This window comes from Bidens hawaiensis, unplaced genomic scaffold (assembly GCF_021521415.1).
Source record: "Bidens hawaiensis isolate Kalapana, Puna unplaced genomic scaffold, B.hawaiensis_p1.1 tig00003488_1, whole genome shotgun sequence".
Lineage (NCBI taxonomy): Eukaryota > Viridiplantae > Streptophyta > Magnoliopsida > Asterales > Asteraceae > Bidens > Bidens hawaiensis.
The window spans coordinates 2,365,992-2,379,926 of record NW_027491195.1 but is presented as its reverse complement, the minus strand read 5'-3'; the positions used below and the strand labels follow the sequence as shown (position 1 = coordinate 2,379,926).

The following is a 13,935-nucleotide window of genomic DNA, read 5'->3' as shown; positions in this document are numbered from 1 at the left end:
TGAAGATGCTATAACTTTTAAGGCATTCACAGAAGATGAAACTTATAAAATGTGCATTTTAGTTTGACTACTTAACCAACCCAACATCTCATAAATCTGAAACAGTAACTTAAACCCCTTAAACAATATTTTTGAACCCTCCACTTTCGGTAAGTATAACACTAACACAAGGCAAACCAAAAAAACCGGAATATAAATCTACTTTGAACAAATCCCAGCCGTTACAACCTCTGACTCCACTCTTATATAACACACTAACACTCTCATTAACTCAAACCATCAACCACTGTTTTCCCCTATATCTTTTAAACCATGGCTGCTTCAGCATTCCCTCTAAAAGATGAACTCGATATCGTCATACCCACGATTCGAAACCTCGAGTTTCTTGAAATGTGGAGACCGTTCTTTCAACCGTATCATTTAATAATCGTTCAAGATGGTGATCCGTCTAAGGTCATCAAGGTCCCGGATGGGTTTGATTACGAGCTTTATAATCGTAATGATATTAATAAGATCTTGGGTCAAAAAGCGTCATGCATCTCGTTTAAGGATTCGGCTTGTCGGTGCTTTGGTTACATGGTGCCCAGGAAGAAGTATATCTTCACCATTGATGATGATTGCTTTGTGAGTTGTTTCAATGTTTTATTTTTTTTTTCTTTTTCATTTCTATGTTTCTTTTACATGTAAATACGGATAAACACAGCTAGTAATATCTCACTCGTAGAGTAGGATTTAAGGAGGGTGAGAAAAGAGAAATATTGAATATATCCTTGAAAATAGAGGGCTGCTTCTAATAAGAAGCTGACTAAAGAAAAATAAATAAATATAATCGTATCATTTTAATTAGATCAAATGGTATCATCAATCACTGTCTAGGGGTTTTTATCATTAGTTTGAAACTGACTAAATCAGTCATTGGTTTGGCTTTACCGTTGGTTTTCAAAACAATTTCAACCGGTTGTTTTTTTTTCTTTTTCCAATTTTTTCAGCCGGTTGAAATATTGTTAACCATACCAAACAATTTGGCTTACGATGTATACTCAAAAAAACCACTTGGAAAAACCAAACCCGAAAGTAGAACTATATATCGAATTTTAAGTGTTTTGATGATTTTAAGTTGAACTATACATCGAATTTAGGTTTACAATAAACTGAGTATGTCTTTCAACTGTTGGAGCTTTATTGTCTTTTTAGTTAGATTGTATTTTATGCTTTGTTTTATTGTAAAGACGCACCCGTTAGATACAATTTGGTTTGATATTAACTTTAAACGGTTTGGTTTTTATTTATAACAGTAAAAAGCTGTTACTAATGGTTTGGCTCATAGGTTGACTTAAAATCCGTGAAAACCTTAAAAGTAATGATTTTGACAATACGTTGACAGGTCGCAAAACACCCTACCGGAAAGGACATAGACGCACTCCGACAACACATCAACAACCTCCTCAACCCATCGACTCCCTATTTCTTCAACACCCTTTACGACCCCTTCTCAGATGGTGCGGACTTTGTCCGTGGCTACCCATTTAGCCTTCGCGAGGGTGTCCCAACAGCCGTGTCCCACGGGCTATGGCTCAACATCCCTGACTATGATGCACCAACACAGCTCGTTAAGCCCCGAGAAAGAAACACAAGGTACATTGCAAGATCCCTCACTATAAACCCGAGTCCAACAAATTCTTGGTTTTTTAAACTGATCCAGGCTCTTTTCCAGGTATGTTGATGCAGTCATGACAATTCCAAAGGGTGTTCTATTCCCTATGTGTGGAATGAACCTCGCCTTTGACCGAACACTAATAGGTCCCGCTATGTACTTCGGGCTCATGGGTGACGGTCAACCCATTGGCCGGTATGATGACATGTGGGCCAGATGGTGCGTGAAGGTGATATGTGACCATTTAGGGTTCGGGATCAAAACGGGCTTGCCTTACATTTGGCATAGTAAGGCGAGTAACCGTTCGTTAACCTAAAAAAAGAATACAAAGGCATATTTTGGCAAGAAGAGATGATACCCTTCTTTCAAGAAGTTATCCTCCCGAAAGAGTGTATAACGGTTCAGTCGTGTTATAAAGAGTTGGCGAAACAGGTTAAAGACAAGCTCAGGAAAATTGACCCGTATTTTGTCAAGCTTGCAGACGCGATGGCTACATGGATTGACGCTTGGGATGAGCTCAACCCGCGTGCTAAGACTGTTAATGGCAAGTGATAAGAGGACAATAAAAAAGACGGTTCAGTTAGGTTCGTGTTCGCTATTAATCTTTTTGCAAACCCTTGATCAAAAACCGGGTCAGGCCCGGTAGGATTGGACTGAACGTTCGTAACATTAGTGTCTGTAATATTATTAAGTTCAAAATTTCAATTTATAAGAATGAAAACAAAACTGAAACAAGAACAAAACTTATAGGTTGTTAAGAACTCGGGTCTTAGGTCTTTTGACGCTTCACTTGTGGCTCTTCGGCTTCTTGTTCATTATTGTTAAGAACCTCATCGACTGCGTCCACGCCCAATAACGAGACGTGTTTGCTGGTTATGGTTCGGCCCGCTCTGAGTTTCGGGCCCCAATGTCTTTCCGGGTTTGGAAGGAAACGGGCCACCTTCTTGGCTTGAGCTTTGCTTAGAGATGCCACTGCTCGTGCAAAGTTAGCCTGTTTGACGAATCGAAAAACGAAACGTAAATTTGTTAAAAAAGAATAAACGAAGAAAATGGTTCGATAAATATATAAAAATAACAAAGCGATGCAACGAACCTGAAGAACGGGTTCTTTGGCGAGGATTACACTTCCCGACTGATCGGACGATTGCTCCTTCACGGGATGATTTTTAACCTTGATAAAAAAAAATTAAAATAAAAAAATAGATTAATTTTAAAAGAATATGCTGGAAAATGCACACTTGAAATAATGATTAGAATTATGTGCATGGCTGGTCTCTGTGATTTAGCCGTAATACGACTTGATACATACTTTTTGGAAATTACTCCTTCAGTCCCGTGATTTTCAAAAAGTAACAGGTATGCAGGAAATGCATTCTTGAAATGATAACGATTAGAATTAATTACACGGTTGGTACCTGTGGTTTACTCATTACGGATTTGATATATTTCTTTGGAAATTACACCTTCAGTCAAATGGTTTTCAAAAAGCAAATATATGCTGGAAGATGCATTCTTGAATAATAATGATTAGACTTAATTACACGGTTGGTCCTTGTGGTTAACTTACATTACGGATTTGACGCCTTTTTTTTCAAAAATTACACATTTAGTCCAGTGAAGTTTAAAAAGTAACGCATTTAGTCCGTGTCGTTGAATGGGGTAATCTTTCTGTTACATGTGTAAGAAATGACCAAAATGGGTAAAAACATACTCACCCAACAACGCATGATATCCCATATAACATCCATAGGAGCATCGGATTTTAACCCCAACGGGTTAACATGAGTTCCCGATATACGATAACCCGCATTAATCACAGCAGATCTGAATATTACAGCTGACGGAGACGTGCATTTTAGGGTCCCACATAGATTGTGCAAACTCAGGAACAGAGGAACATCAGGCAGTTCCTGAATAGTTGGAGTTCAAGTAAAACAGGTCAAGATAATGCAAAATGGGTCAAATATTAGTAGAGTCAAGTTAAAGCTGATAACCCGACCTCTGAAATAGTTGTCAGAACCGCAGAAATCCGACCAAATGCGGGATACCGATTCTTCATAGCTTTCACGTTTGATAATATTGATGCCACCCAATCTTGATCATGAATTGGGTTGGACCAAATGGCCCACCCATGTTATATTTCTTCCCGCAATCACTGCACTCTTGTGGGACCACAGGCCCGAACCCGGGAAGATATCTTACACTAGTATTCTTCAAAAAGACAATAACATAAAGAAAGTTAATTAAATTCAAATTCAAGATAGTCAAAAGTAAGCCTGCCAAAACATGCGCTTCGAGTTGAGCGTCCAACTTGGGCCGAATCAAAAACGGGTCGTTAAGAAAAGTTTAAGTTTGACTCAAAGTAGGGGTGTGCATGAGTCATTTTGGGTCGGTTTTGGCCTAAAATCGTCACCATAACTGAGCTTTTGGCTAACCAGAAAATGATAACCAAAAGTTTTCGTTAAGTCAGTTATAGTTAATCGGTTTAACATGGTTCAGTTCGGTTATGGGTCAGTCAACTGTGAACTAGATTTGGTCTTGAAATGTTTGGGCGTGAAAGTTTGGGCTTAAAATTTTTTAACGACTAAATAAGTTGTTATAACACATTTAAGCTTGAATAATTGGCCTTTATCATTTGACATTTGTATTTATTACTTAGCTAATTTCAGTTTAAAAAGAATAAAGCCATTACACCGACCCATCGTTTTTTGGTTAGGTTTGGTTATATCGGGTTGGTTAATTCAGTTATGGATCGGTTAATTTGATTTTATGCACACCCCTCAAATGTGTTGATTCCTATGTACAAAATTCAATGGCTGTTAAAAAAAAGCATACTTTAGAAACGGTCCTTCCAATTGGTTGGAGATGAAATGAATCACAACCGACACATTGATACACGTATGAGAGCTTAAGAGGCGTATTCTTCATTGCACTTGCTGACCTGGATTTATTTTATATCTTGGTAAAAATGCTAACCTGTAACGGTATATTAGTATTTGCACAAAGGACACTCACGTGTAAACTCGAACGAATACGCGAACATAAAAGTCCATTTGAACAGATAACACAGGGACAATGTATCGCTTGTACCGATTTGCATGACTCTGCACTCAAAGATGGTATCAAAATGTTGAAATTATTATTATATTTTTAACAAACAATATTAAATTACAAATTAAACGAATCCACTTTTCTAGATAAATACCTCAATGCATGCAAGAACGATCCGCAAAGCCATTTCGTGACAATATTTTCCTCTCAAAGGGTACGAACCATATCTAAGTCACAATTAAATATTATTTAAGGGCGTCAACGTCGAAATGGGTAAATATGATATTTTAAACATTAAGCAAGTTTTCAAGAATATATACGTAATTTCCCCAAGCAAAAGAAAAAATCTTACTTTGAATAACAGACTTCGCCATTGCTTCCACATAAAACTGCCATATCTGTTGCAGTGCACATTAGCAGCCCGCCATCTGTAATTGATTGAACCGCAGAGTCCAGAAATACAGAGGGCGAACCATACGGATCAAGATCAACCTAAAAATTAACAAACAATGATTACAAACAATAATAAATGAATTATAATTTGATTGCTGATAGATAAACACATATACATACCACATCAAATTCCTTAGGATTTGTCATCATATAGACTCGAGCATCAACCAGATTCGATTCCACCTTCGCACTCGCGACCGCACCATTGAACTTTATGTTTCTCCTGCAAGCTTCAACAGATCCTGCACAAAAGCAATAACAGATATCAAAATCTAGTATTTTTGCTTTTTTTAACCAAGATTTGCACTATCACAATTAGGCCTGCAAACGAACCGAACGAACACAAACGAGGCATGTTCGTGTTTGTTCTTTTAACTATAACAAAACAAACAATCAAACATGAACAATTATATGAACAGGGTTTTCTTGTCCGTGTTTGTTCGTCAAGAAAATGTGTGTGTCCATCTTCGTTTATGTTTAATTGTTAATAATATAACCAAAAAGCGAACAAGCATAACTGAATACATATGAACGAACAAATTGAAAGTAAACGTGAATATCAATTTGTTGGGCCTAAAAATCTAATAAAGCTATACTAAGTTTTAAGGGATAATATCTTAATATTATAACACTAGACTCAATTGTAATGTGCCTAAGAAAATTTAATGATTATATAAACTAATGTAAGTGAACGAACTTAAGCAAACGTAAACGAACATTCACAAACACAAATGAACAAACGCAAACGAACATAAATGAACGTTCGCAACATAAATAAACGAACTGAACATGTCTTCATGTTCGTTTTATAATAAACATAAACAGACTTCTCACCGAATGATTCTCGAACGATTCACTAAACGTTCGTTGTTCGGTTCGTTTACAGGCCTAATCACAATGAATTAATTCAAGGAATGCGCTAGAATAACATTTTTTATTCCCCACCTTTATCGTTGTCAAGTGCGACAACTTTTCCAATCTCTTCCACTTCTCTTGCATATCTAAGAGCTCTTAGTCCCGAAGCTGACAGAGCCTATAAATCCAAGGATAATATAAATAATAAATAAATAAAGCGTGCAAATACAAATGAAAAAAATGGGAACCTCAAGAACTCTCGGTGGCTTAAGTTGCCCTTGAGCTTTCCCATCTGTAGGTTTCTCGGGTTCATCACCATTGCTGCACGGCTCACCATCAGGTATCTCCTTTGAAGCTTCATTTTCACCATTGGAGATTCCATTAGAAGAATGGTGTTCCTTTTTTGATGCTTTGTTCATTCTTTTAGACATCAATGCTTCATGTTCTTCTTTACGCTTTGAAATGAATGTCCTCAATACAGCAATTGACATGTCTCGGTTGTTAACCTGATATACATATAACTATGATGTCACAACTCTATTTAACCATATTTTGAAAAACAAAATAATAATAATAAAAAGACTTATCTTTTTAACTATATCTATCTAATGAAAGTTGCAACCTTTGACTTTGCGCATAGTTTAAGTCAAGCATTTGACTACTTGTCAACCATCTGAAAATACCCTTAATAAATGCTAACAACAGAATCGGGTACCCTCAAATCAAGGGCATCAACAACAGACACATGTATAACTTAACTACTTGATTCATATGTATATGTGACATTGATTCCTAAATTTAAATGTCTATTCGGTCGGCTGTTTTGAATAAAAAAGGAATAAAAGTGGACAATCTAATCTAAAGTAATCAACAAAGTAATGCAATAATTGCAATAAACCATTACATCCCATCAGACAAAACAACACATTAATTCCAATAAAAAGCCCCAATTTGCTTGTATCAAATGAGGCATCCTATTTATAGAGCCTAAATTAACAAACTTTAACCATGAAGGCACACAATACATCACACCCACAACATATTTTCAACAATTAACAGCATAAAAATGTAAAAAGATTAATGATTGACCTGGGCTTTATTGTAAAAGACTTGGTTTTTCTTGTGCATCAAAATCTCAGCTTCACCTTCTTTGATAATGGTGTAATCATTGAGATCAAAAGGCGGCTGGGTCTTGTTAACCTGTTCATCCGCTGCTTTTGGCTCCTCAACGCTACCCATGATTGGTGGTGGTTGCGGCCGCCGGAGATGTGTTTAAGATGGTTAGAAAGTACCGGGTTTTGCGGAAGAAGCTCAAAGCATTCAAGTTGAGTGGTTTATAAAGTGGGAACTGATAGAAAAAACCCCTATTTTTAGATTCTAAGCAATTTTGTTTGCAATATTTTCACCACCAGGTTATACGAACATCCTACGTGTTATGAGGCTTGGTTAAGGGCTTAGTTGAGAAAAAAATGTTAGTTTCATACAAATACTTTTTTCTTATTCATAAATACCTGAAAATAGTGTTACGGGAAGGGCTTGATTAGTGATTAGGTAATTATTATTATTATATTTTTTAATTAGTTCAAATGTTCATTAACTTTATAAATACAATCTATTTTCATATATTAGTATTTTTTATTACTATGTAAAAATCCAACAAACCATGTTTATTACTAGTTAAAGCATATAAGTTAACTATATGTTATGCTTTCATCCAACTTACCAAAGCCCAATAACCAGGGAAATAGCCCAAACAATTTTTTTAGTAGCAGCCCAAATAGTTAAATTATATGTTATGCATTTAAGTTTCCTTTCTATAAAATTAACCTAGCAGCCGCTACCAAGTTTCCATGAAGAAGAAAGCGGCCATGGATTTTGCAGGTTAATAGCTTGTTACCGCTGCGTCGTCTTTGCGTCGTTTCCGCGCCCCTTTCGTGGCTGTGTGTCACGGTGGTTGGGGCGTAGTTGGCTGATGTGGCGAGCTATCCAAGCCATGGGCGCCATGGTAACGCATGGTCTAAGGGTGTTTCACGATCGGGTGCTGAATTTGGGGCTGGCATATCGTGTATACCCATACACGATTAGACACGAACATGATAAGACACGAGCACAAAATGTGTATACTTGTACACGACACGAAAACTTATGGTGTACATGTATCCCAAACACGAACACGAACACGAACCTGTTACTACCTGCTATACACGATAAAGCACGATAATACACGATAAACTATAAAGATCTAAAAACTAGATGAATAGTAGGTAGGTAGTAAATTGGATTTCAAGGAGAGAGATTAATAACTTACTAAGTAGGGCTAGTGATAAGGGCAGCAAGTTGTGACGCCCGAAGGAAGCATGGGCGGCTGCTGGGCCGAAGGAAGAACCGACGGCGACGCTGATGGCTGGAGAGGGAATGTCGTGAGTTTTATGACGGCTGAGAAACATAGAGTGAGAATGTTTTAGGAATTTAGGGTTTAGGATAACTTATAATTATATATATATAGGGAGAGGATCAAGAGAAAACTCATCTTTAGAGAGAAAACTTAAAAACTCCTAAAGAATTATTTTTAATTAAAAATAAAAAAATATTTTCAAATTCTGTTTTAGCTATTATTCTTATATTTTCTTATGTACGTTAATGTTGTATTACACATACGTACTAATGTGTATTCGATGTGTGTATTAGTCTTATATTGCATATATACAATAGTGTGTATCAAATATGTGCAATAATGTTGCATTCTATGCAATACAAACACTTTTGTATATATGCAATGCATACTATTACACATGCGCACTATACCGACAAGTTGTTTTTTTTTAACCAATAACAACATATAAGAATAATGGAAAAAAAAAAGAAATTTCAAATAAAATTTTAAAAAAAGTTTAAAATAGTTTTTTAGAAATTTTTAGGAGTTTTTAAGTTTTCTCTTTAAGAGGAGTATATATATATATATATATATATAGAAAGAGAGAGAGGGAGAGAAAATGGTTCAAATAAGAATAAAGAGTTTCCTAGGAATGGTAAGAAGCAATAGATTTTTTATATGTGTTATTATAACCTATAGTGAAAGAATAATTTTAGAAAACTATGTCGGTTATAATGGTGAAAGAGTAATTCTAGGAAACTATGTCGGTTTTTGGTAATTTTAAATCTCAACAATTGATTAACATGATCCAATGGCTATGATTTATTCCTTCTCTTCCTAGGAAACTACTTATTTTTAGGATAACCCTCCCCTATATATATATAATTATAAAAATCTAACCAGGTACTTACAGGTAAACAGGTATTTTACATGTTTAGTACACGAAACATGTTAAGGCCTTACCTGTTACCTGTTAAAGTCGTGGAGGTATGGGTCGTGTATTCGTGTCTCCTATATAAATTGCCAGCTCTAGCTGAATTGATAAGAGGTCTTTCTAATTAAGAAGTAGCATTTGAATCGTTCACATGACTCCGAAGCTTAATCATTGTTCATGATCCGTGAAGAGATAGATGTAAACAAACACACTCTACATTTAATGGAATTATAATTAAGAGGCTACCATTCTACCAAACAACCCCTTAATGTTATACGATTCGACTTCCAGAATAGTTAAAAAATTTTGGACTGAATATGAGAAAAAATTTGGGCCTTAAAGCAAAAATGGTTTTTTTAACACTTAAATTTTTAAATAAGTTCATTGGGTTATGATTCGGGTTGTTTAAAATTTATTATTATTTGTTTTTCACAAAAGTGGGTTTAAATAAATTAGGTAATTGAGTATAAACATTAAGAATACATTATTTTTTTAAATATATTATATAGGATTAAGTTCATGTAAGAAGTCATATTAGTGTGAGAAGTGTGAAAAATAATTTAAACTAATCAGATTTTTTCTTTTCATTTTCTCATTTAATTATATGAAAGAGTATAATGGTAAAGGCTGTAATTTTTTTATTTGGAAACTATTAATGCTTTTTTGGAAGTTTCACTTTCACTAAGTTATTAATTTAATTCTTTGTTATTTTTTAAATTAAAAAATAACAACATTTTATGGAAGAATCCGCTATAATTTATTAGATCCAATTTTTTTTCTTATTTTATTATAATTTATTAATCTTTTAAACTCATATATATTCTATTTATTTGATGTGTTAATTAAATTTAAAAAACATTCTAATTATTTTATTTTAGTTATTCCTATAAACACATAACTTTTTCTTCTTTTTAATTCTTTATTTCTTAATTAAGTTTAAAAAAAACATAAAGATTCTTTATTAACTCAAAACCGAAAACCAAGTAACCCTATACATCTAACATCTAAGGCAATTCCCTACACCACTGTAGTTGTTCATACACAAAAAAACTTGTACAAAACAATTATACAATATTTAATTAACAAAATAAACCATTAAATATAAAAGAAAACATATACACACTACACAATCCATAACTTTCCTTCAGAACATATATATTAGTCTACACCACTAACCAACTTCCCTTCACAACATCAATAGTTTTCGATCTTTCTTAGTTGAGTCCTATGCAAACCATAATCCCAATTTATTATCGCCATCCCGCATAAGCATCAATAGTTGTTGATCATGTTTGTTAAGTCATCTGCAAAACCACAATCGCAATTTCTTATATGTTAATCCACATAATACAAGTTACCTACACAACTTTCTTATATATTACTACAAAGAATACATGCTACATAAACAACTTACATTATGAGCCTACATAGTCACCACATGCATTCAAATACAAAGCTCACATATGCATTCAAAGAAATTTCAAACACATACGATCCATGCAATCCTAAAAATAACACGATAACAACGCACTACATGCACATACATGAATTATATTATCAAACGATTGTACCTTTAACATGGGACGCGACCGGTGAATTAAATTGAACCTTCTTCGAAGCTATCATTTCGCTACTTCGTATTGCACAAAACTTACCGGATTACATGTCTTTGATTATATCAATAAACTCAATCAATTTTACCATGAACAACAACCATACCTTCCTTCAATTATAGATTAGCTTTCATCATGGAATTACCTACACATAGAGCAAAAAAAATAATTCAAAACGTACACTTCCTCATATGTATGTGTTCCCTTCCCTTCCCATTAGTTTCTAAAATTTCAACTAACAAACAGCTTCAACCTACACACACATGATTTTCTGCACATTATTTGGTACCAAACAACAAGCTTTCTCAGTTACTTTCTATTATCATATTAGGATTCATCTTAATTAAGTTTTATTATCAGAATCGATTTCAACAAACACATACAGAGGATTTCAACAGATCTAACTAACTTATGAATCCCAAAATCAAGTTTCTCCTACACATACTTAGCTCATCATATCCCAAAATTCGACAACTTTAAATGAATAAGTTACAAGAAATGCAAACCCTAACCTCTGTCAAGCTTCCAAGATTATCAGAGCTTCAATGCCAAAAGGTAGGTTTTCATAAACGAAATTGGACTTATATACGTAGTGGAAAACCAAATCTTTTCACAAGCTGAGAAGATTTGTAACAATCGCTTGAATAACTTCTTGGATTTAGTCAATTCTCTCCAAATTTGGAAGATACCAAATTTTAATGATGGTGGCGTGATATATGCTAAATTGAATGATCAAGCAGACAGGGACCTGTTAGCACAAGATAAGAAAGCCTATCTCATATTGACTGTTTGTCTTTCAAATGAAATCTTTGAAACTCTTCGTGAACACACAAGTGCCAAGGGTTTGTAGGAAGCACTTGTTGAAAAAGTTGAGGGCAATGCCGAAATTAGGGAAAACAAAAAGGCCCTTTTAAAAGACGAATTCAATATGTTTAATCATCGTCAAGGTGAAGCTGTTTTGGAGTTGGTAAAGAGATTTGAGAAGTTAATGGTAAGAATTAGGGCTACAAGTGTCAACATTGCAAATGCTGAGGTCAACCACAAGTTGATGAATTCATTGCCATACAGCTGGAGTACCAACACTGTCACAATCAAGAGAACTACCAATCTAAATATGATGTCAAACACTGACTTGATATCCAATATCAAGTCATTTGAAATGGATGAGCAGATGAGAATGAACAATCATCTAAGCTCTCTGAATCAAGCTGGAGTGAGTTCTGCTTCCTCGATGCCAACTGCTTTCGTAAGCAAAGCTCAACAGAATGTGTATCCCGTGACCACTCCCAAGTACTCCCCAAGTGTACCTTCACAACCAACAGCATTCATCTCAACAACTAATCAATCAGATTCTTCCAATACAAGTTCGTTTCAAAAGGCGGTCGACAGTGCGGTTGCCCAACCATTGAAAGCTCAAGGGATCTCCTCATCATCAAAATCTCAACCAAGCAAACCTTCAAGTTTCTGTGAAGCACTACCCATGTTGAATGACTCCAACATCGCAATAGTTCACGCTTTTCTGTCAAGCCATGAAGAGTTGATGCAAGGAAATCTATTTCCACCACAGTTTGAAGCTGGAGATCTGAGAGATATCAATCAGAAGGATCTTGAGAAAATGGATATCAAGTACCAGATGGCAATGGCGGTGCAAAGGGCTACTAACTTCATGAAGACGTACGGGAAGGAGAGCTTCAATGATTCAGACAGGAAAAGGATCGGGTTTGATAAGTCAAAGCTGCGTTGCTACAACTGTGGTGAGATGGGCCATTTTTCACGAGAATGCACGAATCCGTCAAAACCTGCCAATGATATTCGTGTGACTGAAGTGACAGAGGAGGAGAACAACAAGGCTGCAGGAAAAAGGTATGAGGTGCAGAAACCAAGCAGCTCATCACAAAGAATTGGAGGTCATCCACACAAGGGCAACTCAAGCACAAACTCAAAGGCCCTTGTCTCCCAATCGGAGGTCCAAGTTGGTGTGGATTGGGATGTTCAATTCCAAGAGCTGCAGAATCCTCTTAACATGGCTGGCATGGCTCTCACAAACAATGAAGCTTCCTCATCTGTTGCTGCAAGTTCCGATGCGTCACCATCTGATGAGATAAAAAGAAATCTCTGCTCTCAAGCTTGCGTAAATAAAGTTACATATTATAGATATCTTCAGGACGAATTTTTGAAAGAAAATGCAAAACTTCATCAACTAAATGCTGAATATGTAAAGGCTGATAAGATATATGTTGAAAAGACTAAAACACATCACGATGATGTTGCAAATCTTAAACTTAAAATCTTTCAAGGAGAGCATAATGTCATCTATTACAAGGACTTTGTAAACAAATTAAAAGATGAAATTGAAAAGTTAAAACTCGATCTTTCTGATAAACGAGAAAAGGAAAAACAGAGTGAAAGATTTGAAGCATCATCTGAACAATTAGATGATCTTATCAGAGCTCAGAGAAGTATTAAAGTTAAATCGGGACTAGGTTGTGATTATTCAGCGGTGCCTCCACCAATGAATGATAATTACACTTACCTACCCCATTTTAGCTATAATACTTCTCCTGATGAAGAGATGGCCTATGGTATTGGCAAACTACCAAAACCAGTGAAATTTGTTTCAGCTGCCTCTCCATCAACAGCTCAAATTTGGTCATCTGATAATTCTAACGTCAACATATCTTGTGTAGCAGGTGATGTAAGTGGTGGGAAGGTTAACCAGGGTTGTAAGCCAAAGGGAGAGTTAGAACCACGTTTTGAATCCTGTGTGGGTCTAACAAAATCAATTAACAATCCTGTTTGTAACAAAGTGTGTGAATCAATGATAGGAAGTTTAACGTCTAGATCAAAGGATGTATTTTGTGAATCATCAAGTGATGATAGTTGTATAAATGTTAGCAATGAAAGTGAATTTTCCTCTTCTGATTCAGAATGTGAAAATGTATTTGATGAAACTGTCAAAGTCAAGGTTAATGAACAGACTAGTCAAAGCTGCTCATCAACT

At 35.4% G+C, this 13,935-nt stretch overlaps 2 pseudogenes across 1 annotated transcript; one reads left to right on the top strand and one right to left on the bottom strand.

Annotated features, from left to right (window-relative positions):
* The first annotated feature begins 56 nt into the window (after nucleotides 1-56).
* LOC143623515 (putative UDP-arabinopyranose mutase 1) lies at nucleotides 57-2,206 on the top strand (annotated as a pseudogene).
* Nucleotides 2,207-2,408: 202 nt separating this feature from the next.
* On the bottom strand, nucleotides 2,409-7,246 carry LOC143623514 (tRNA (guanine(26)-N(2))-dimethyltransferase 2-like; annotated as a pseudogene). The gene is made up of 12 exons (XR_013151908.1): nucleotides 7,103-7,246; nucleotides 6,262-6,519; nucleotides 6,104-6,191; nucleotides 5,279-5,400; nucleotides 5,058-5,197; nucleotides 4,860-4,932; nucleotides 4,670-4,758; nucleotides 4,490-4,595; nucleotides 3,654-3,865; nucleotides 3,370-3,564; nucleotides 2,748-2,825; nucleotides 2,409-2,645 (listed from the first exon to the last, which is right to left on the bottom strand). The product of XR_013151908.1 is annotated as a tRNA (guanine(26)-N(2))-dimethyltransferase 2-like (transcript).
* Between the last annotated feature and the right edge of the window lie 6,689 nt (nucleotides 7,247-13,935).